The 24,926-nt window shown below is 44.5% G+C and overlaps 1 protein-coding gene across 1 annotated transcript in view; it reads left to right on the top strand.

Annotated features, from left to right (window-relative positions):
* Positions 1-24,926, top strand: part of HAS2 (hyaluronan synthase 2) — a 66,612-nt gene that overhangs the window by 7,096 nt on the left and 34,590 nt on the right. The window lies entirely within an intron of this gene.

Below are 24,926 nucleotides of genomic sequence, written 5' to 3'. Positions count from 1 at the left end.
GGCGCTGTATACCGCTGGGGAACCCGTCCTGGGTTTCCCTGTGGGATGGTCCCTACTGGGAATCTCCAAGGTGGAGCCAGGCATCCCCAGCGTTGATGGCGCTGTTTTGGAGATTAGGCAAGCTAATGCCCAGAGTTGCCGAGTAGGACCCCTGGTTAGAGCAGGCACCGAGGCGAGAATTATTGAGTCCGCTGACCCGGGTCCATGACTCTGCCGCGTCAGGAATTAAACCCTGGTCCCGGGCCAACTTCTGCTTCCGGGTCTGCCTTCTCTAACCAGTGAGCCACACCACTCAACCTCCCAGTTTTTTCAATCAAGCACCATTAATAAATACCGTAAGTAACATATTATACTGTCCAAGTACCAAATCTAGTTGACGGAGAGAACAATACAGTAAAAATGTCACTCACTTACTGATCCACTCACTCTTTGAATCACTCTCTTTTACTGATCTCCCTTAAGTAGGTACATAAATCACCAATCACCTTGCCAATTTTATTGTTGGCTGAAAATCTGCTGTTTGTGCTTTTAAACCATTTACCACGGCAGCAATTCCGCTGCAGTGCGGGCATTCTAAAGGGTGGGCGAGACTCCATCGGTCAACAGTCGTTCGCAGCACCAGGAAGGGAGTGCTCCTGTCGGCCAAAATGCATCTCAAAACAGAGCGTCCCCCAAGCTCGACACCTGTTCTGGTGGCACTGATAGCACCACACTAAAACCGGCCCTGCCTAATTCACTCATTTTCCCTGCAAGGCATGGCAGACACAGGCAGGGCAAATGTTAAAAAGCTCCTTGAACATTGGGCCATTTGCTTTTGGGAGTCCGTTTTCTCTGAACGAAAAATGTTTAAATAGTGGGCTGTTTAAATATGGTGCTGGCTCAGCAATCTTCACTACAGTGAAGGGGTCACTGTGGTTGAAGCACAGAACAGAGGTTTGGCACACAGGCAGGTATCCCCGCCTCCAACACAACAAACATTAAAGCATGGGCCTCTAAATCATATTGGTGTCTGGAAATGGCATTGTAAAAAGTGGAGATTTAGTTTCCCAAATTTTCAGCCATGAAGCAGTCAGCCGTGGCTGTGCCTTGACGTGGAAAAGTTCAGTAAGGCTTCTACCTTGCGTGACTAGGACTAGGGATCAAGGTCTACTAGTCTCCAAGCTGGGTGAGTGGACATCATCCACGAAAATCAAGACCACCTTCCCTGGAGCCTGGAACACCAGCATCTGCCTGCTGAGACAAGAGGACTCTGTGAGGGGCAGTGCCTGGAAGGAGCGATGTCAGTGGAGAATCTTGACAAGTGGATCTCTAATGTAAGGTGTGAGATATATGTGCTGCCCTGATCAGGCCGTACACTGGTGTACCGCCTAAAGCGGGTAACCCTTAATGCCAGAGGGGGCTGCCATGAAGGTGGTTACCGCCACATTAGTTGGGCCATCCACCCGCGTGCTGCTAAACGTCAATGGCCCCATATGCCAAAGGGAGATGTTGTGAATGTAACTGTCACAGCACTAATCAGGCCATCCACCGATGTACTGCTTTATTCGATGACCCCATATGCCAGAGATGAACGTCAAGAATATAACTGCTGACACATCTATCGGGCCATCTGCCTGTGTGCTGCCAAAAGTCAGTGACCTCACATGCCAGCATGGGCGGCTGTGAAGAGCAAGGGCCATTGACCTAGTGCACCATTGCCAAAAGGCTAGCCCAATGCCCTAGTACAATGTGTGGCCACGAAGCACCATACGTTCTAACTCGTGAACCTGGTTTCTGACTAAAGCATCAGAAGCCGAGTGACTGCCTCCGACCTGGAATGGGTACAGCAGACGTCCAGCAAACGTGCCAGCAAAGAAAAGACTACCGCTCTTAGCCAGCATCTGCTCCATCCTACCTAGAAACTAGGTTGTTACTGCTCCCATGGCCTTACATAATGCAACACTCGCGGGAGTGAGTAAGGCTGATTGCCATGACACCAAGGTATGGGGGGAGCTTGCTCTGCCTCATAGAGCTATGACATTGTAACACTTTGACTACTAGAAACACACTGGTGAACCTCAAAGACTCAAACTCATTAGTGGGGCCTAACCTGAATGTTATCTTCTGTAAACAGGCAATACCAAGCTGCCTGTAAGTAGGACCCAAGACACTGCCCATACAACACTAGAGTCCGGACATTAAAAGGTCTGTGTATATTGTTTGTGTGTGTAGAATTCCACTTTGTGTTCATATATAAAAACTACTTTTGTCAAAAAAGGGAGCATCCAGCTTGACATCCATTTACTGTGGTTGCTGGTTGTATTTTGAGGCTTGATCCTTTGCCACCTTGCGCCTACCTCCCCCAGAGAATCCTTGGACTGCTCGACCTGAGCTATCAGTGAGAGTCACGTTCTGAAGGGGTACTTGCCCTAGTTGCTCAGGAACCATAGTAGGTTGGGCCCCAGGAATCAGATGTAAAACGCCCAGCCACCACAGTTGGGCCCAGTACTTCCTGCTCCACTAGGGCCACCTCTGAAAGGGGCCTTGACTGCGACATTCCTGGACAAGCCTCAGCACTTAATTCCAGTTATCTGGAGGTGGAAAAAATTACCAAGTTGCACTTTTCTCCATACCTGGGTTCACTGGCTCCTCAATGCAAGCTTCCAGGTGCCAGGTCTCACTCCAACCTTCACTCCCACAGGGTCTCGTCCTCTGTGATTCTATGTGTCTCTTGGATTAAGGAACCTTTTGTATTTTGTGCCCCAGACGCATGCAAACAAGAGGAAACCCACTTGATCCTTGGAAAGTAATTCCAGTCCTTGGATGTTAACAGGAATCTGGAGTTCCTGAGTCCTTTAGCCCTTGAGTAAGTGAGCTTCTTCCAGCAGTAGTAACTGGTTAGATCTCCTTCCAACAATGGCATATTTTCTACATAAATGTGATGAAAAAGGGGTCTTAATGTTGTGTTCACAAATAGATGTAACCCTTTGTTGCAGGATGGTGCTTGATCCAGTAGGGAGCTTTCGAAGTGCACCTCGATGTTGATGTGCTGTGCGGAGACCTAAACTGCATGCATGTCTCAAGACTGCTTGATGACCACAGCCGGATGAATCTGTCTGCTGTGGGACCTAAAATTATGTTTGCTCTAGTTGATCCAATGCCCATTAGATTCCCAATGTCAGACTAATGTTCTGATTTGTTACCTTTGCTTCAAATTGTAAAGCGCTCTGATATCCTTCAGGATCAAGTTCGCGCTATATAAAACTTTATAAATAAATAAATAAATAAATAAATAAATGCAGAGCCTTTATAGGTCTGGGTATGCACAAAGGCGGGGGAGTTGAAGTATCAGATTTATTATGTGCACTAGCCAGTGAATGAAGAAATTCTGCCACCCAATCGTAAATATGTTTATGCAGTCCCCTCAACTCCATTTGCACATTTGCCGTGCTTTCTCACTGTCACACTACAATATTATTATTTATCCCCTGTTTCATTATGGCAGACCCCCTTCTCCACAAGATAGGACTCTCTTCAGCTCCTTATTCACTCCCTTAATTAGATGAGCGCTACCTGACATTTGGCTGCATCTAGACTGTTTCACCCCCCCCCCCCCCACTGGGAGGTTGGCCTGATAGGAAGGTGCTGGTAATTAATAGAACCAGCCCTCCCTGCCATCTACAAGTCAAAATAGGTAATGCTAAGACTGTCCTTTGTTGTGCTAACTATTCCTGTTGGCTCACAGACAGCTAATCCCTGCTAAGTAGTCATCAGTTTACACCTCCCTTTCTGTCCTGGCCTCAGAGGCAGGTTACTAGGACCGATAACTCTCCCAGCTAAGGATGTGTACTACAGAATTAGTGTTACGCCAATGCTGGCTTAGACAACCTAAAGCCTAAGTGTTTATAAAGTTGTGATTTCGTGTTCGTTATTGAAAATCTGATTTCAGCATTAATCCAGATGTTGAACATTAAGTAAGAAATAACTTTGAACAACTGTGCTAGCATTTTCCACCCAAATATAAGACATTACATATTCTAATCACACCTAGGCCTGTCCTATAGACAGCTCAGATGGACAAACACAGTGAAATAGATGTAATGCCTTCAGTCACTATGAGGGGGATAATTTTTATACATATATAATTGCTATTTTATACATATCAGGTACTCTGCCTTGTAGACTTACAGGGTTCACTTTAGGGTAACTTATTAATATATAAAATAGGAGTCACTACATGGGGAAGGCACTTTACCTTTCCATAGGTTAGTATGGTGCTATTAAAGTACAACACAGCCAGAGCACCTTGAGGCCCACACTGCAGCCCACAAATGACAATTAACTCCCATGCCATTGCTGCATTTTCTACGACATCTACTACTTGCTTCCAAAACAGTTAAATGTAGCACAGAAATAGCTTCTCACTGGAGGAGTGCACATTACAGACCACTATTAGGTTTATCTACAACTTGCACCCACAGATCTTTGGCAATCAGAGTCCAATAGAATGTAAGGGCTGCAACATGTTTCACTTCCAATTTACTCACATAAAGACTGGCCAAGTATGTACCTGAACACAGATAGGAACTGGACATGGAGCAGCATAAGAGAGTGTGTCTACTTGACTAGGAAAGAGAGGTCCATGGCAATGACACTTGGGCTTAGACCATTCCCTTGAGCCAAAGGATTAGTCTGGAATAAACACAGGTGTCAAACAGACTGTTAGGTCAGAAAGGCTGCTCAACACCAACATCATCGGCGGCTATCCTAATACTGTCCAAAGTGGCAAACAGCAATGTTGGGTGCGGTGTGCTGGCTGAAAACCTGCTCAAGCAGGATCAAGAACAAGCAGGCTTCTAAAATAGCAACACAATGGAAATTGACCACTTGTACCAACTTTTGGAGGGAAGAGGAAGTAGGGACATTGGTTAGTAGGTAATTAATGTCTCTGACTGACAGAATATTTTTGCACACAGGTAATATAACAGCATGCTATTGATTAAGTTGAATGTAATTAGTTTTCAGGGGGAGATTTAAAGTGTGACAAAGAACTGGGTGACAATATCAGTCACTTGAAAAAGACAGGTGCCCCAGATAGATACAGTTTGAACTGTGCATAGATTGGAAGTCATTTTATCCAAGGTTGAGGTAGTGAAAGCTGTAAACTACAGAGTGGCAAAAGAACCTTTAATCCCACGTTGCTCCTGGTTTTCCTATGAAGAAAAAGAAGGCTGTAGTATTTTTGTTTGTGTAAGTGAAGACAGCATAAATCTCCTCACAAAAATAAAGAAACACGAGTCACCTTGCTGATATTACAAAAATGATTGTTTAAAAAAAAACGAAAATTTGACTGAGTTTTACATAGCGCAAACTTGACCCAAAGGTATCAGATCACTTTACACTAGCACCACTTGCGTTACACAAGGACACATAAATTTTTGTGAGGCACAGAGAGATTAATTGATTTGCCCAGAACCACAGGATGTTCAGTGTCATTGCCGAGACTCGAACCTGGTTCCCCCAGGTTTGAGATCTACCACCCAAGCCGTTGGGCCAACTCCTCTCGATTGTTAAGCTTGAAGATTTCTTTCATAGTATTATGGGCATTGAAGACCCTATCTTTGGAGTAAGGTGCTAATAAATGTCGAGTTCTGGGCTTAGTGTTCGCCCCAGTCATGCTCCTCTTGTTTGCAAGGATTTTGGGGCATATTTACTAAAAAGTCATGCAGCACAGCTCAGCAAGTCACTTTGCTGCACTGTGTGACAGGGAAAGTGCAGGAATGTGCCGTACTTACCATAATATGGTGCATTCCTGTCTTTTACCAGCGTTGGCACACAATGTGCTGCCTAGCGCCAATGCAGTCACCCTTACACCATGGCGAAAGGGGGCCTGTGTTGTTAACAGTATTGCCTCTGTGTAGAAAGGGACAACTTCCTACACAACAACAATTCCCTGAAGCAGTTCCCTCATTTTATTAATGTAGCACACATAGAAAGAGGAAGTAACAAGGAGAAATACAAATATTTCTTCTTGTTACGCCTCCCCTGAGAAGGCGTAGCATTCTGACACATTCCCAGTTCGACCAGTATTGTTAAATATGAGAATGCTTCAGAATCCCTGGGTGGATGCATAGGAACACCCACGCTCCACCATGGAATGTGTTCCCAGGACAGAGTAACGCAATGCTGTGATTTGCACTGTGTTGTGTTCCTCTGTATTTATCAAGCCACTCAGGGCCACACAAGTTGACCATGTGTGGCTTCATAAATCAAGCTTAAGGGTTGTGATGCTTTTGCACCCCGTTGCGTGGCGCGAAAGCAACGCAACCCTATGATCAATATGCTCCTTAATTTTTGCCAGTTTTGAGAAGATCCATTGTTTGAATGCATGAGATCTTTTGAGAAAGAGTAATTTAGGAGATGCTACTTAATCAGTTGAGTAAGTAAGGCAGTCATTGAAGAATTGTATTCAATTATCCATACTGCTAGTTAAGATAAAAGTGAGGATTGATGTATATGTTGAAAAGAGGCGAGGCATAGTTGTGCACCAGATCTATACCTAGTCGAAGTGGCCTCGAATGGATTTAGATGCAAGGTTCATCTTCATTAGAGTGAAATGGAGAGTGCAATGTTTGTTTCTAGAAAGAGATGACCAGATGATTTTAGGTTGAAGTGAAAATGAGGCCAAGCATGTGGTCTTAGTTGGGGATCAGGCCAGTAAACAGTTGATGGAGGATGAATATGGCCATAGAACTAAGAATGATTGAGCCTTCGGTGCTATGCGTGCTCAGTCCAGATATTGAAATCAGCAATAATGATTGTTTGGGAGCTTTAGGCACCTAGAGTGCAATAGGATTTTCTAAGGCACACCCAAAACCGGTAACTTTGCGAAGTCTGCAGTCAATACGGAGCTAAAACAAAGTACAAAAGAGAAGTGGGTTTGACATTAATGACTAAATCCCGACCATGGCCAATGCCAGTGGTTTGAGGTAGACAATGGAAGTACAATCCTGTGCAATATGTGGTACTCCACAACCCGCCCAATGTGCTCCAACTCTGCTTTTACATTTTGAAGCCACGGCAATATAAGAACCAATATTAGGAGAAAAAGATTCCATGAAGTTTCATAAAAAAATGCAAGTATGCCAAACTGATGATCCACTGTGAAATCATGTATCAGCTCCTAATATTTAGGTAATGAGCATTTGATACGACTGTGCTAAGGGTCTGCCTGATGAAGTAGGAGGCAATAGCCAGTGTGCAGGATGAGGAGAGGCAGGTTTGGAGGCAAGAGGGTGAGGGCAGTGGGCTAGAAAGGTATCACTGCTAGACTAAACCCTACTTGGTAGAAGTCTAGGGCTGAGGTCCACTTTAACAGTTGTCCACTCTGACATTGCCCTCATGAACTGGGGTGCCAATGAGATAGGCTTGCAGCATGGCAAAAGCAGCAGTCTTTTCTGGTGCTCTCAGAACCTCAGACATTGGATAATATATCTCAGCATTAACTGGTCGTTTTCTGGACTTTCTTTTTGGAAGGGCACCAGCAAGCTCATTGAGTTCAGCCTTTGAGTGGGGGGTCCACCGGCCACCCACCCACTGAGAGAAAGCACAAAAGGGAACCATTCAACATGGAATAACTCTCTTTAATTCATCTAAATGTCAGGAAAATTACAGCCAATTGACAATAATCTTTCTGTAATGAGGTTCCACGTGAATAGCAAGAGAGTTCAAGTGAACAATCCATCCACAAGTGTTTTTATAATATAGTGTTGTGGTCAATTGATCCAAGCATTGAAGGCGTAACTGAGAAATGACCTAGCACCACTGTTGTTTACTACTGTGCTTTGAGATACGGTCATAATACTATTGTGCAATGATGTTGGAAGCCTTCTTACAAACTTACAAGCAGCAGTTTCTAATTTATATTCCAGCTATGCAGACATTTTAGATATAAGGCGGACATTTCCCTGTTTCCTTTGGCTAATGTTCAAAAATAAATTTTTCCTAGAGGTCTTGCCTACATCTTATAATTGTGGTTAAAGTGGAGAAAAAAGGTGCTATGGCTGGCACGTTCAACCCACTGAGGAATGTAGCCAAGAATTATGAAACGGTAACAACTGTACACATACTTCCTTAAGAGTGAAACATTATGCAGCACAGTGAGCACATTTGCTTCTCAAGTGTTTCAAGTTGGTATGTTAAATATTTCCAGTTTTTAAAACAGCTACAGGATCTTCAGAGTGCTTTATCCAGGTAGTTGAAAGTGGAAGAAAGTACAGAAGACTCTTTCTGTTCCTGATGTGGTTGCCTGCATTATTTGAGGGTAATGTTTCCAGTCTTTTCTCCAACAAGCGTTTCTTAGGATGAACATTACTGAGCAATGCACTGGCTCAACTGACCAGCAGTAATGCTTCCCCTTTGCATGCCATTGCCACACACTTTGCAACACTAAAGGGCACTTACACAAACTTGGAATGAGTCGCTCCACATACACTTAAAGATTTGGGGCCCGGTGTAGGTAATTCCGATTTACCGACTCTTAAATACCGAATCATACCGATTCGGTATTTAAGAGTAGGTAAATAGGAAGGGGGCAGATGTAGGTAATTCTTATTTTAGAATTACAGAATCTGTAAGATTCGATATTTACCGATTCGGTAAATACCGAATCGGTATTTCCTATTGATTCCTATGGGCCTTGAAGCCCATAGGAATCAATGGGAAATACCGATTCAGTATTTTCAGAATCGGCAAATACCGAATCCTGGCAGGGGGAACGGGGTGTCACTTTGACACCCCGTAGCACCCCAATTGCAGGCTTGTGTGCCATGTGGCACACATACATGCCCTAAGGGTATGTCTGTGTGTCACATGGCATAGGTGTACATGCACATATGTGCATGTACACTGGAATTCGGTATTTTACCACCCAATCCTATTGAATAAGAATTCCTAAGGGCCTGTGGCACTGCAAACTGTGCCACCTACATCTGGAATTAGAAATTCTGTAAATATACCGAGTCGGTATTTTACCGATTCTGTAAATATACCGATTCGGTAAATTTACAGAATTGGTAAAATTGGGGCCCCCTACATCTCAAAAAACAATTACTGGTCGGTAACGGCCGAAATCGCCCGTTACCGACCAGTAATTGGCGACCTACATCTGGCCCTTGGACTCTGTATGGAGAGGTTGGGCATGTGCAGGTTTGTGGTGGCATCTGGTTGAGACTTGTTAGTTGATTGATGTTTATCCAATGGCTGCATGTTTGTGGGTAGGTGAGGGTGTAGATGTGGATGAGTGGTACAATGTATTATCAGCACTTGCTTCTTTCCTCTCAGCTAGAAAATGGATCAACGCTATATTGTAAATAGCCATTAAATACTGAGCAGAATTATCCAGTCTATGTTCTTATTATTGAAAGTATGATGCCCCACAATCTTAATCGCCTCTTAGTATGAAGACACGGGATAAGGATGTGAATGCACAAACAGAGGAATATTTAATGCGTATTAAAACACATAGACACACAAATAACACACACAGCTCTTTAATTGTGCCCAGGGCCATTTATGACCCTGGAGTGGCTATCAGTCAACAGTAAGTGATCATTAAGGCCCTCATTACAAGTTGGCCAGAATTTAGGGAGGGCTATCAGAGGGTCAGAATCTCGTATTCCAGCCAGACTCTCAACACAAATTTCAGTTAATATGAGTTTTCCCCAGAATTGTGAATAAGTGCACCAACTACAAAATACCTGGACCTAGATTTACTAAGAGTTCATGCATTGCCGCACAAGGCAGCAAGCACAGTTGCTGTGCTGCATGAACCGAAGAGGGCAGAAGAAATGGGACAGTTCAGATCTCTCCCTGCACTGGCGAACGTTGTGAAGACATTCACCAATGCACGCGCCCTTGCGTCCTAGCACAAAGGTGTCTGCATTCTGGTCTGCATACGTTTATGCAGGAAAGGGCCTCTAACGGCACAAAAACTATGCATTAGGCTAGTTCCTTCATGCATGTGTGCTGCAGGACGATGCCAATCTGGGAATAGATTCTTCACCATGCATCTTTCTACATTCCTGGGAGATAACCACTGACATTTTCGACCTGCTCTAAGGAGGTGCAAAGACTCAGCAGAAGGACTGTGGGGGTCAGGGGGGAATGAGGATGGGGTGGATATTCCAGGTTTTAGATCAGGTATCTGCCTGTTCCTATAAGGCACTGCCTGCTCCCACTGTGCTGCTGCAGGGGTCCGGTTGGGTCTTCGTAGTGCCTGTTGCCCCTGCAGCAGTAAAGTGAAATCCAGGGTCCCAGGCCTGGTTATTCCGGGACTGGAGACACTTGCAATTGTGGGTGGTGGAATTCCACCTGAGTTATCGCTCTTTGGGGAAATTCCCCCACTTCTAAACATGGCCTTAGTGGTTTGGGCTGGAGTCAGCCATCTAGCACATATTTCTCATGTTAAAACTTAAAAGTGGCCCTATGTGCGCTCACTTTCAAAGTTTGCCTTTGCAGATTCATTTGCTCAGGCAGTCTTTGCTTGCTAAGGCACTAGGTTGTCACCTTGCTTAGGAATGCGGTCACTGTCTGAGGCAAAGGACGGCCAGGGGGGTACGACAGTAGTTCACTAATCCACAAACTGGACATGAAATAAGCCTCTCTTTCTGATGGTCTGTCCTAAGATGTGCTGCGTGGAAAGGAAACCCTGTGCCTGCACTATTCAGAACGTGTTCTCTGTAACACCAACTATCCTATGCTAGTGTTCAACAGCTACAGATCCATGCTCCTTTAGCTGTACTTCTAAAATGTCTCACAAGCAGCAATTATGCTTGGCTTCCATACCTTTAGCACACCTATCACCGTGCTTTTCACACTGCACACCCTCCTCATCTGTGTTAAAAGCAGTCTCTGTGATCACAGTTAAAAAGTCTACACATTCAACCTCGCAGCACTTAAACAAGAAACACTCCACCTTATTCTGTGACACTCTCTGGCACGGATCTGAGCCTAGCCCAAGGCTTTGCTTTCTTGGGTGCTGTTCTGGATGCGCTCGTCTGTCATTTCCACCTCAAAGGAATGTTACAAAGTTTGCATATTCAGCTTAGAGACTCACTTCCCATAATGACTATGGTCTCCACCTCTCTGATGGTGATGTGTTACTTACGTGGAGGAGGGGGGAATCACAGAAAATAACATACTCTTTCAGCTCCAGTCAGAAAGTTTGTAGTCTGTCCTCACTTTCTATTGTATGTTAATTCTCTGTTGGCTCCTCCTTTGTCTTCCTTTAAGGTCCTTGTTTGTTTCCTCACTTCTCCTTCTGCTGCTTATCTTCCTTCCACTCAATCCATGCATCATAGGGAGCTTTCAGGATCATGTGGTATGTCCAGTCCTCAAACCAAGACCTACAAGCGCCTGCTGCTTTTGTGTAGAGTGGACCAAAGGAGAGAGTTTAGCTGTGGTTGAGCTTCTACATAGACAAAGCTACCTAGACCATAAATGTGAATGCAATATTTTTGATCGATCCATGACATACTGTTGTTAGCTTGGTACAATCAGATAGGTCTTCGTCACTGAAAGTTTTATGTAATGCAATAACAGGAAAACCACATTTACTAAATGAATAGGATGCTAATCCGAAACCAATTTAGAAAAAAGTAAACCAATTTACTAACTAAAAAGAAATATTACATTCATCTAGTGTAGGTATTGGGTGGTTTAAAGTCACCAGTCCTTTGGATAAGAGTCTCAAAAATGCCTGCTACAGTCACCGCAGCCAAGAAAGAAACCTTTGGAAATGTTTTCCAAAGAGACCAGTTCTGAAGAAGTGCTGCCTTTCAAAACAGTGTTTTACTCACTTGTAGCCACAAATGCCCTTTTAAAAGGAGCTGATGACTAAATGTCCAGATTTCCAGACTGTAACGTCTTCGCCGCTTGCTTTCAACACAACAGCCAACCTTCCAGAAGCCACAGGTGTCGCTGTTTTTCCTCCCGGCAGATGCAGCTGTCTCTGTCAGCATCTTCTACTCTTCCTCAGCCTCACTGACAGAAGGTCCAAGCAACAGGCATGCTTCTTCTGGTCAGATCCCAGAACCTTGTAGGTTAAAAAGAGGCTAATTCTCCTAGTCCCCAGGGAAACTCCAAATTCCCAGAATTCAAGGCAAAGCAGGAGACAATTCTCCTCAGTCCTTCACCATGCAGATGGCAACTTTTCAGCACAAAGCAGGAAGTTTTCAATCTTCGCCGGTTCCAACCTAATCTTTGCCTTAAATTGTACATTTCCTGGGTGATCTACAATTCACCGTCCCCCAGGGGGACTTTGTGCAAAGGACTAAGGTGGTTCAGGCCATTGATTCTCGCTTCGGTCTCCCACAAAGTTGGGTAATTCCTGGAGAATCTGATCTCTGCAAAACGGGAGAACAAGCCTGCCATTGTATGATCCAGACAGCATGGCCTATCTGTGTTACAGCATCCTCTTCTTTCCTTGGATGGGGGCCCATTGTCAGGTTATAAGCAGTCAGGAATTGCATCCATCTACGCAGGTACACACTGCTCCTCCAAATGAAGGTGGATCCACCATCTCATTCAGAAAAGTGTGAGACTGATCCTCTGGGGCTATGTGAAAGGATTTGGCAAATAAATACACACACCAAAGGACACTAACGTTGTAAGTGCATGTGTTCCAAAGGTAGGGAGACAGCTGGTGAGTCCCTCAGCCTGGATCAGATACATTTATCATGCAACAGCGACACTAAAGGTGCCTGAGAAATGGCATGACTAACATGAGCCTTGCCACATTTATTTTCCTCATCCAAAAAGTCTACCTGCATTAACAGTACCATTCCAGCCCCGGCTACTGGTACCATGCTATCTGCACTAACCTCACTTCCTGTTGTAACAGCTCAAACCAATCAACACTCCACTGATTCTCTCATGTTTCCCTACACAATCTCCCAAGGAGTTAGCCTTCCTTAAAAGTGTATATTTCTAAAATGATTAAGAATTAAGGGAATTTAAGGTGCCTGGGATTCAGGCTCTCCAATTTCTCGCCTTCACAGATTAACAATCAGCCACAGTCGCCACCCCAAATTTATTCCCCTGAGACTAACAATTGGTGCATTAACAGAACGCTATATGTAGTATTTTTTTCCCTACAAGACTGGTCCTTCTCTTCTCTGTTTACCACTCTTCTCACTTTGCACGAATTCCCATAAAATAAATGTCGAATCTAGGAAGAGCTGGCAGGGACTGTTTGCATGTTCTTGTAAAGAGTCAGGCTAATGCTGTTGTGGCAAAGGATTTCCAAAGTACAGTGCAACATAAAGGGAAAGGCGATGACCTCAGGTTGAGGCGTTACCTTCTGACAGGGATCAGCAAAAGAAAGCGCAGAAACAAGGGCGTTAGACTTGAGTACAAACTTTTATTTTCTGGCAGTCAGTAGACATGTCTTCAAGAAGTGTTTTGTAACACAATAGCAGGTCTGCAAGATTTCCCAGTTCTATTCGTGGGAAAAACCTTGAGATCAACTTAAAAAAGGTATGAATCGTTCTCACCAAAGGGCTGCGGGCTGAAATATGATTTCTTTCCACATCCTTTTTCCAGAGCACTGACCTGGGAAAGTCTGCAGGCGCATGACGTAAGAGGGCGGTGTTCCAAATTCAGCTGTGTCGAGCAGATGTTTTGATGACCAATATCTCTTTTTTAATACAACTGATAAAAGCACGGAAATGGGAGTAATGAAAAGTAATCAAAAGGACAAGGAACACACTGTGGCCGTTTTACTTGCGATATAAAGGGTTTGATCCTTCTTAAGCCCTACATTTTCTTTTTTATTATTTCAGGAATTTTGCCAGAATTCGCAAAACCTTCTGGTGGTCGCTTTTTTTGTGAGAAAACATATCGCCTCACCGCAATCTGTTATTTTTTTCTAATTCGCTCATTGTGCTCCTCGTTAATTGGCTTATCAAAACTTTTGAACAGTAACTTTCTGATGTCATTGGAAAATGATGTGCATTTTTTTAACTTCAAATAGGCCGGAATATCCTTAAATGATTCTTTTAAGGGCATATCATATTATAGAATATACCGCAGTACACTTCATCTAAAACACCTTTGATTTTTGGGAGTGTTTCAAAGAGAGGGTACTTTTGAAGGCCACGGGCATCATGCGGGCAGTGCTTGGAGGCGGGAGAAGATAAGCACCTCCCTATGCGCTGCTCTAAGGAGTAGAGTCTGGATTCGAACCCCGAGACCTACATTATGTAATGTTTCCTTGTTTCCACTGCATCAGAACACTCACTGTGCTTCAACATGCAGCTCTCCTTTCTAATTACATGGAGGCAGTGGTGGCTGGTAGGGGGCGGTGGCAGGGGGAGGGGAAGGTGAAGGGTTAGGAAATTAAAAATAAGAAAACTTACCTACTGGTCGCCGTCACCAGCCGCCGCCTTTCCTCGCAGGAACAGGAAGCACCCAGGCTTCCAGACTCCCATGACCAATCACGACACTGCTGACAGCAGTGTCATGATGCGTCTGACGTTGTGATTGGTCTGAGCGCTGTGGTTCAGTGATCAGAGAGGGACTGGGAGGCTGGGCATGTTCTCCACACAAGCTGTACAATACAGACTATGGAGAACATGCAAAGTGTGCATGACTGTTTGCCCGGCCCAGGACGGCCAGCCAAACAGTCATGCGCACTTTAGGTAAGGCAGCAGTCACTCCTCCTCCAGGACGTCATGGGACCCAGCCCAGCCCCGCTCTGCCCTAACCTGGCGGCATCTGGAATACAAAAAATAAAATGATAATTACTTCTGTTATTATCATTTTATTTTTTCCATTGCAGTGCTTTAAAGCATTTGAGCAACGCTCCTCTGCCTTAGCAGAGGAGCCGCCACTGCATGGGGTCAATCTCCTATCTTAGCCCATGATTGTGTTAATTATCTCAATTTAGTATTTTTTTCTCCATTTGCAATGGAGGCAATATTTCTGTGAATTTGTGCAATAATGTAATTTCCCCTTCACTTCACCTATAATGCGCCCATATAGATTTAGCACAGCAGGAGTTCATCGGACTATGTTTATATTGTATTGCAATTGTAACTTTTATACTCCTGACAAGGTCCCATGTACCTTTCGCTGGATGGATAGAAAACCTTGCAATCTCCTGAGGCGGAAGCCGGGAGACCTCCGTTTTTTAAAAAATTGTTATTTCTTGTGTCACCATTTATAAATACTGTATTTTAAAGCGCACTCACCCGGCAGGCACCTTAGCAGCGGGCTCGAGAAACGCTCAAACAGCGACCCCTTCGCTGCAACGAACAAAGCAAAAAACTCACTTTTTGCCGCCATTGACGGCGAGGAACCGAGGCCACGCCTACCTTAGGCCACGGCCACCCGCCACAATATAAAAATGCTGTTGACAGCGTACATCAATCAGAACCTTGCAATCTCCTGAGGCGGAACCCGGGAGACCTCCGTTTTTTAAAAAATTGTTATTTCTTGTGTCACCATTTATAAATACTGTATTTTAAAGCGCACTCACCCGGCAGGCACCTTAGCAGCGGGCTCGAGAAACGCTCAAACAGCGACCCCTTCGCTGCAACGAACAAAGCAAAAAACTCACTTTTTGCCGCCATTGACGGCGAGGAACCGAGGCCACGCCCACCTTAGGCCACGCCCACCCGCCCCCTTCCCCACCTATAAGGATGTGCAATCACCGGACGTGCAGCGGACGGGCGCAGCGGGCGCGCCGTCAGCGCGCCGAAGGCGCGCCAAAGGCAAGCGCGTCTGGGCCCGTCCGGGCCCAGACGGCCTCAGGCCTAGACACTATGCCCAAACCGCAGAAACGTATCTCTTACACCCAAGATACACTGCTTGCCTGGAATCCAAAAAAACATCCCCAGTGCAATTACATCCTCAAGGAAGACACCCCCTTTTCAGGATGTATCCTCTGTAACAAATCTGAGGAAACGGAACGCCACCAAGGACTTCGGCTTGGCCTCCTGAATTGCAGATCCCTAGTAAAACACGCCCACGAAACAAACATCCTCGTCCAGGATCTGATGCTAGACATATTGTTTCTGACCGAAACATGGCTGACCCCGCACAGCGACTTCGATATGGTCAATGCAACACCCCCCGGCTACCAAATTTGTTGCCTGAATAGACCAGTCGGGAGAGGTGGCGGTCTGGCCATACTCTTCAAAGACCATCTTAAATGCAGAATTGAGTGTGGAACCGTCAAAGATTGTGAAAAATGTAATTTCACCATCCAGATCTCACCATCGATCTCCCTCTCGGGACTGTTAGTGTACCGTCCGCCAGGCTCTCTAGGAGAATTCACCAGTACTCTGATGGATTACATCTCACTCAAGACTATTTCAGTCTCTAACTTTCTCCTCCTAGGGGACCTTAACATGCACTTTCTTGACCCCGCGGACAACGCCGCAGCCAACTTACTGGCTGATCTCACTACAGCCGATCTCCATCTTCGAAACTCTAAGGCCACCCATGAGAAAGGACAACTCCTGGATCCAATCTTCACCAACATCAAAAACCTAAATGCCCAGGATCCCACCTCTCTACCTTGGACAGACCATATGCTAATCCCTATACACTGGTCACTCAAAACGACACCAGCACTCAAACAGAAAACAAGGATACGAACTAGACGGTGGTACAAGTTAGTACCAGAGGAATGGGAAGCCAAATTACGTGAAACTAGCGGCCCTCTATCCACGGACCCGAACACCGCGGACAGAGAATTTAACGATTGGCTAGCCCACCCCCTAGACAGTCTCGTCCCTCTTACTAATACTTTAAAACATGTCAAAAGAATCAACCCCGCTCCCTTGTACACACCTGCCCTCAACGCCCTTAAGAAAGAATGCAAAAAGTCAGAACGTACCTGGAGGAAAAACAAGTCAACGGCAGAGAAAAGTGCTTACCAATCCTCCATGAAAACGTACAAACGGGCCCTACACAACGCAAAAAGTGCCTTTTGCGAGGAAAAAATAAAAAGCTCCTCCTGCTCAGCCAAGGAGACTTTCTCCATTCTCAAAGAGCTCCTCCATGTCCCTGACCCCCCGCAGAAACCCATGGACCCCCAAGCAGCGGAGGAAAAATGCGTCAAATTGGCCACCTTCTTTGACGAAAAAATCAAAAAAATCCTCACCTCCCTTCCTGCCGCTAACCCTGATTCCATAGAGAGAGCTAAGGGACAGCCGCCCCCACCCGACAAACCTTATCTAGCGTCGTTTGGCCCAGTTACAGAAGAGGAAGTGATGGCTACACTCACTTCAACCAAGAGCGGAGCCCCTAGCGACCCAGTCCCCATACGGTTCGTCAAAAACATCTCTCAGACCATAGTCTCCCAATTGACAGCCCTCATTAACATCTCGTTGACACAGGGAGAGGTCCCTTCAAACTGGAAGGAGGCTGTCGTAAAAGGGCTCCTCCAAAAGCCCTCGCTAGACCCGGCAGATCTATCCAACTATAGACCTATCTCACTCCTCGCCTGGATAGGTAAGGTCGCCGAAAAACTTGTAAATAAAAAACTGTCGCACTTCCTGGAGTCAAATGAACTTCTCAATGACTCACAGACAGGCTTTAGACCAGGTCAGGGTACGGACACTGCTCTTCTCGCTGCAGTGGAAAAGACCAGGGAAATTATCGATACAGGAGGATCAGTGGCAGTGGTCCTCCTAGACCTGAGCGCGGCCTTTGACACGGTCAGTCATCAGGTCTTAATCCAACGTCTCGATAACATCGGGGTAAAAGACATGGCGCTGAAATGGCTCTCGTCTTTCCTCTTCCGACGCTCCTTCCAAGTTTGGGAAGGTGAAAGCCGCTCCCCCTCCATCCCCCTCCAGTGTGGTGTGCCACAGGGCTCATCCTTGAGCCCCACGTTGTTCAACGTGTACATGGCCCCACTGGAGGAAATGGTCTCACCCTTTGGAGTCACTATCGTCAGCTACGCCGACGATACACAGCTGGTGGTGACGCTCTCCCACCCCAAGCTAGAGCCCTCCAATCTCCACGACTGCCTCTCCAACATACATCAGTGGATGAGTGACTCTGCCCTTAAATTAAACGGCTCCAAAACAGAGATTCTGCTCCTAGGGCATAACACCACGACCCTCCCCCCCAACATCTGACCCGCCTGCTTGGGTGAACCCCCCACCCCCAAGACGGAGGTCAAGAGTCTCGGAGTGTGGCTGGAGACTGATCTCACCTTTAGGACACAGGCAAGAAAGACGGCCGGCATATGCTACGGACTACTTAGATCTTGCAGGAAGGTGATCCCTCTACTGCCTTTCCAGTCGCGTCTCCTGCTGATCCAAGGCCTAATTCTATCTAGGCTGGACTTCAGCAACGCTATTTACCTGGGATCACCAGAATCCACTCTCCAAACTCTGCAAAAAGCTCAAAATGCCGCAGCCCGAATTCTAACGAACACCCCGGCCAGAACATCTGCCAAGCCCACACTGAGGACGCTGCATTGGCTCCCCATCAGGGAAAGGGTAACTTTCAAGGCCCTTTGCCTGGCCCACAAGGGACTTCAGAACTCGGGCCCCCCAATCCTAAATAACTGGATCAAACCGTATAGACCCACGAGAGCTCTCCGTTCCGAACATGGAAACTTCATCACGATCCCCAAGGTGAAGAAAGCCCGTATAGGTGGCCGCCGTTTTTCGGTCAACACGGGAAAAAAATGGAACGCACTCCCCCTGAGCCTCAGAGCAGAACCAAACCTCCTGTGATTCAGGAAATCTCTCAAAACCCTACTCTTTCCCTGAGCCATTTTCTCTCCCGACTTTCTTCCCCCTGTGAGTAAGAGGTTCAGCGCTGGGATACCTTCTGGGTGACTACGCGCTTTAGAAAAACCTAAAATAATAAATAATAAATAAATGGATAGGAGACCACTCTGTTGGTTGTACTTGAATGAAAGAGTGTAGGTTTTAGTGTGGCTAATGTGAAAGGTGTCATTGGATCGTGTGTGATGAACAAAAGAGTGAGGGCATCATTTATAGGTGTTTTGCTGTAGGGCAGCACAGCAGGCCTTGGTGCTGCTCTGCCCTACCGAAAAAGAAAAGGGCAGGAAAACACCATATCTATTAGATACAGTGCATTCCTGTCCTTTTCCCCTGCACCGATGCACAATGGGCTGCCGTGCGCCAATGCAGGCCCCACTGCACCATGGTGCAAGGGTGCCTGCATTGAAGGGGTGATAATTTTAGTGCAGGAAGGGCCCCCTTCCTGCATAAAAACAATCACAAGAGGTCTTTTCCTCTTTCTATATGTGTTACAGAATGCAGCACACATAGAGGAAGAATGAGGAGAGATAAAGATATTTCTCCTCGATGTGCCTCCCTTATGCCTCCCCTGGGGAGGCTTACATTTTTGGCGCTGCCTCAGACTTACAATTTCTCGTTAATCTGGGGCAGTGTCAAAAAGCCATGGATGTTGCTGGGAACGCCCCCAGCAACACTCATGGAATGCCCCTTTTACACAGTTTTTTGCGTGAAAGTGGCAAATATTTCTAAGGCCATGATAAGCCACGTAACCTGGCTTTACGTGGCAGTATAAATATGCCAGCGGCACATTGCGCTACCAGAACATCAAAAAGGTGACATTCCGGTGGCCCAAAAGTGCCGGTAGGGCCTCATAAACTAGTTCCCCTGTGTTCTCTTCATAGTGCATTTATCTGCACTTTAGTGTACAGTGGAGCAAAGTGGATGTAAGTGTTGGTCACACGTACCGAAATGTTATGTTGCTTGCATTGGTAAACTGGTAATGACTTCTTCAATGGCATCATAGCAAGTTCCAGAATGTGGCCTTATTTCGTACAGAATTGTCATGATGTCTCATGTTTGTTAGTGTTTGGCTGAGAGTTTTGTAGAGAGTATTTTCAATGTTTAGTGTTTATGTGGCTCGTGTCAATTAGTGAGAAGGTGCACTGCATTGAAGCTTGGCAGATGTGTTTAGTGTCTTACGTGTATGGGTGAGTGTACCAAAAGAGTCATGTTTTTCTGAATTTGGGTGGATAGTTGTCCAGTGCGCGGATGGAATAAGGAAATACTTGTGATGGCATGTTTATAGTATGTAGGGAAATGTGGGTGGGCACTAGAGATGGCTATCTAGAAAAAGGCTTATGTTCTTTCATTAAAACCATACCTTTGCCTCCTAAAGCATGGAGTTATATGGCACATACCAATCACTCCCAAGTCCCCCTCATCCTTCAGTGTGAGCCAGTGCAATTCACTCTTGTAATGTGTTACCGTCCTATCCTTCAACTATTGCTATTGTCTACAGTTGATAAAACCCACAAGAAATTGTTTAATGGCCAATCACTCCTAAGTCTACACTCATTTCACGAGTCAAGTTTCCCTGATAACATCACAGAAGGCCCAATGGTCTTTGAAATAAAATACATTTAGGTCTTTATAGAATTTAAAGTTATTCAGCATTTGCTAAATAGCTATGGTGGGAACATGCAAAAGAAAGCCTCCCCACTACTCCAATCTCAATAATGGTTCTACTTTAAAGAAGTCTTTGTCAATCCTCAAACCATCTACTAGCAAGTCTGCATCTGGCCAATCCTGCTCTTACCTTGAGTAGTCAGGGGCTGTGTGTAAGGAGTGTTTCCAGCAATGCCATTCTAAAGGTGATTAGATACAGGGAGTGCAGCGTTGCATGGCAAGGTAAAGAGTGATAGATGCGGTTTGAATTCTTTCCTTTATGCCTCTTTTCTCAGAAGTGCACAGTATTGTCCCAATTCTGTTGCATATTTGCAGCTGCAGTTCCTCAGAAGAGTGGTTTGAACATCTTAACGGAGGTTTAGTGTCGCCCACTTCTCTTTCAAGATTTTCAGGCTGAACCTACTTTGGTAGCAGGGCCATGAGAGTACCAACAAAGGCATATGCAGTCCCTGAATGCACCATTTCTTGTTGGGATAATCTAACATCTCCCAAAGGGCGAGGATGTGGCATAACAGTCAGAGCTTCCCAATTTGGAACTGGGGATCCAGGTTCGAGTCTCAACGTCAGCTCAACATCCGGTGATTCTGGGCAAATCACTTAATCTCCCCTTGCCTACCAAACAATGAATGTGTCCCTGTGTAACATAACTGGTACTCACGTAAAGTGTGGTCGAGTTTGCACTATATAAAACTGCAAAAAGAAAGGGCAGACTGAATATTGTCTTCTGTAGTCCCACGCAGCGTCTATGTGTGTGCATTACACTGCTCTGCACTTGTGAACTATGGGACATGCTTAGGATTAGACCCTGTCCATCCAGGGGTCAGTAAAAGAAAAGTGTACTGGCCTTGGCTGTAATTCCCTGCTCTGCATAGGCCACTCCTACTTGAAAAGTTGGTTGTAGAGAGCCAGAGCAATGTCAAGTTTGTAAGATGTGCATATGAGGGGCCAGATGTACAAAGCTTTTTTTCAGCTCGCAAACGGTTCGATTCCCAGAATTGGTTCATATGCGAACTGAAAAAAGCATTTTTAGATGTGCAAAGACCTATTTGCGATTCGGTAAGCTATTACCGAAATGCAAATTGGGTTTGTGAGTTGCTATTAGGAAGGGGCGTGTTTAGTGACCAGGGAAGCGGCCGCCAAACAGTAGCAGTTATCACCAACTCCAAGTTAGAATTAACCCATTCGCAAATAGGAAGGGGTCCTCAAGGCGACCACTTCACCTTGGTTTTTATTTATTTATTTTATTTATTTATGCGATTTTAAACAGTGCGAACTTTACCCGACGGTGTCAGAGCGCTTTACATAAGAACCAGTTGAGAAACATAAGGATTTAGGATTACATGCGTTACATAAAGGATACAAACAGAAAAAATTGCAAATGTACAAGATGTAAAGTCACACAAGGAGGAGATACAAATGGATATACTCTAAGAGTCAAAAAGGAATGGTAGATAGTACAAAGGTCTACTGCTATATACTAGTGATTAGAGTTATCTCTATATACATAGTGAAGAGATATGACTGGATATACTCTAAGAGTCACATAGGAATGGTAGATAGTACAAAGGTCTACTGCTATATACTAGTGATTAGAGTTATCTCTACATACATAGGGAAGAGATATGACTGGATATACTCTAAGAGTCACATAGGAATAGTAGGTAGTACAAAGGTCAACCGCATATACTAGTGATTAGAGATATCTCTATATACATGGGGAAGGGATACAAGTGGATATACTCTAGGAGTCACATAGGAATGGTAGAGAGCACAGCGGTCTACTGCATATACTAGTGATTAGAGTTATCTCTATATACATAGGGAAGGGATATGACTGGATATACTCTAAGAGTCACATAGGAATGGTGGAGAGTACAAAGGTCTACTGCATATACTAGTGATTAGAGTTATCTCTATATACATAAGGAAGGGATACAAATGGATATACTCTAAGAGTCACATAGGAATGGTAGAGAGTATATGGGTCTACTGCATATTCTAGTGATTAGAGTTATCTCTATATACGTAAGGAAGGGATACAAATGGATATACTCTAAGAGTCACATAGGAATGGTAGAGAGTATACAGGTCTACTGCATGTACTAGTGATTAGAGTTATCTCTATATACATAAGGAAGGGATACAAATGGATATACTTAGGCTGTCCTGTTTTCAGTTTCTATTTTTGGTAAATTCTGGTGGGGGGTTTTCAGTGTTTTCAATATTTTAAAAAACAGTTGTTATCAGTGGTTACACATTTTCACGCCACTAAAAACAACAGAAAAAGTGTTTTTCCGGTGTTTATGGAACGTTTTGCTTTTATCATTGCTTGCTTTCTGCACTGAAAGAACATGGTATAGAGACAGTGTACGTATAGTGTATATGAGGTACAAAGAGATTTTTGCAAATTAATCTTATTGTGGTACACCATACAATACTTCTTCAGTGAGTCTTTGGTCATCTGCACTTGCGCTTTCCTTCCCATGTAAACTTTTTTGAAAAGGCCCTCTCAGCATTCATAGCCCCTTGGGCTGAGAACTGTCATTTGGGATGACTCTTTCCTTGATGCCACATAAAGCACAAAATGATAAATATTTGCGTTTTAGTTCCTGGGCATAAGAAAACAGTGCACCAGAATGGACTAAGAAGTCAATAGCATCCCTCATTAACTCTGAAGGTTGTAAAGATGCTTTCAGCATACCATCTAACAAGTCGCAAGGATCTCTTCACTTGAGCTCGGGTATCAATTTTGACAGGTCATCACACACATTTTTTATATACGTAGCTGAATCACTGCAAATACAAACAATATCACTCTAATCTTTGTTGAACTTGGAAAGAACCTTTTTTGCAGAGCAGAACAAGTGACACTGCGTTCCATGTTTTCCAAAAGTCTGGTGTCACGTTTTCACCAATATCCCAGAATCTTGGTGATATATATACTTGTCACTATACCTTGCATTTAATGTTTAATGCCTGAGGTGTTGGCAATTCGCCTACTATCAATACTGATCCACTAGTAACTATGGTCTGATGTATTAGGGGTTTTTACCCATTCTCTGTAGGTAAATGTGATGACACATATTAGGAAAGATTTTTATTAAACTAGCCATTTTACCTATTAGTGAAAGAATCAAATGCAGCCAAAATTTCAAATATGAGTTTGATATGTCCTGATTCTCTACAGTTTATAAAATAATTAAACTAGACCTAAAACATGAAACTAAACCCTGCATCTTTAGACTAAAGGCCATAAAACTGAAAAAAGTAAAAGGAAGAAGAAACAATATTTTAGTGGCATCCCTAAAGAACAAAACTCAAGCAGGATAATGTTAACCAGTCATTCTTAATGCTAGCTTCTACAGCAAATTTACATCTTATTGACCCCTTCAGTAAGAACAAAATTACTCTTTCACTTTCTTTTTCCTTTCTTTGAATGGCATTTAGTTTGTGGTTGTGCAGGTGTTTTTTCAGTGTTTATATGTTTTCACCGGTGAGGGCTATTTCTCTTTCAGTGGGGTTTTATCAGTTATTATAGGTTTAAACCTAAAACCCCACAGCCTAGATATACTCTAAGGGTCACATAGGAATGGTAGAGAGTACAAAGGTCTACTGCATATACTAGTGATTAGAGTTATCTCTATATACATATATATACACACATAGTAGATTTTCTCAGGCAGCATTCCATCAAGTGGGGTCAGAGGGTGGATGCAGTCACAGCCCCAAGGGAGGGTGGAAGGGATACAAGGGTATGGAGAAAAGGCAAAACAGAAAAGGGAAGAAACATTTGAGGATCGTCAAGGAGGAAACGAGGGAGAAGGGTACAAGACGAGGGAATGGACAAGATGGCGGGTCGGGGTCCAGAGAAAAACGGCCGGGAGCAGCAGTAAAATGGCGGGCAGGACAAAAGAAAAAGTAAAGAAGTCCATGAGAGTCACATAGGAATGGTAGAGAGTACAAAGGTCTACTGCATGTACTAGTGATTAGAGTTAAGTTTAAGTTTAAGTTTAAGAGTTAAGTTTAAGTTTTAAGAGCAGCCAGTGGTCCGACCACTGCCTACTCTTAAAAAGTGAAACGGAAACATTTCATTTTTATTATTTAAATGCATCCTGTTTTACTTTGAGAAAAAAGCTGCATTTCGAAACAAAAAACTTCTTTATTTAAAAAGCAGTCACAGCCATGGTGGTCTGCTTACACTGGGCAGGCCACCATCCATGTAAGTGCTAGCCATTCACAATGGGTCGCAAATTGTGAGCTGCCTCATGAACATTAATGAGGCAGGTCCGTTGCAACCCATTGGGAATCACAAACAGTGTAAAGCACAATGTTGTACATAGCTGTTTGCGATTTTCTAATAGCCAATTGCAAACACTTGCTATTTGGAAATTGCAAACAGAAATCCATGTACATCTGGTCAGAGATGAACTTACTTACATACATGAAAATGTGGGATGGCTATTTCCCTTG

The sequence above is a fragment of the Lissotriton vulgaris genome, chromosome 4_1 (genome assembly GCF_964263255.1).
Source record: "Lissotriton vulgaris chromosome 4_1, aLisVul1.2, whole genome shotgun sequence".
Classification (NCBI taxonomy): domain Eukaryota; kingdom Metazoa; phylum Chordata; class Amphibia; order Caudata; family Salamandridae; genus Lissotriton; species Lissotriton vulgaris.
This window is presented reverse-complemented; position numbering and strand designations above follow the sequence as displayed.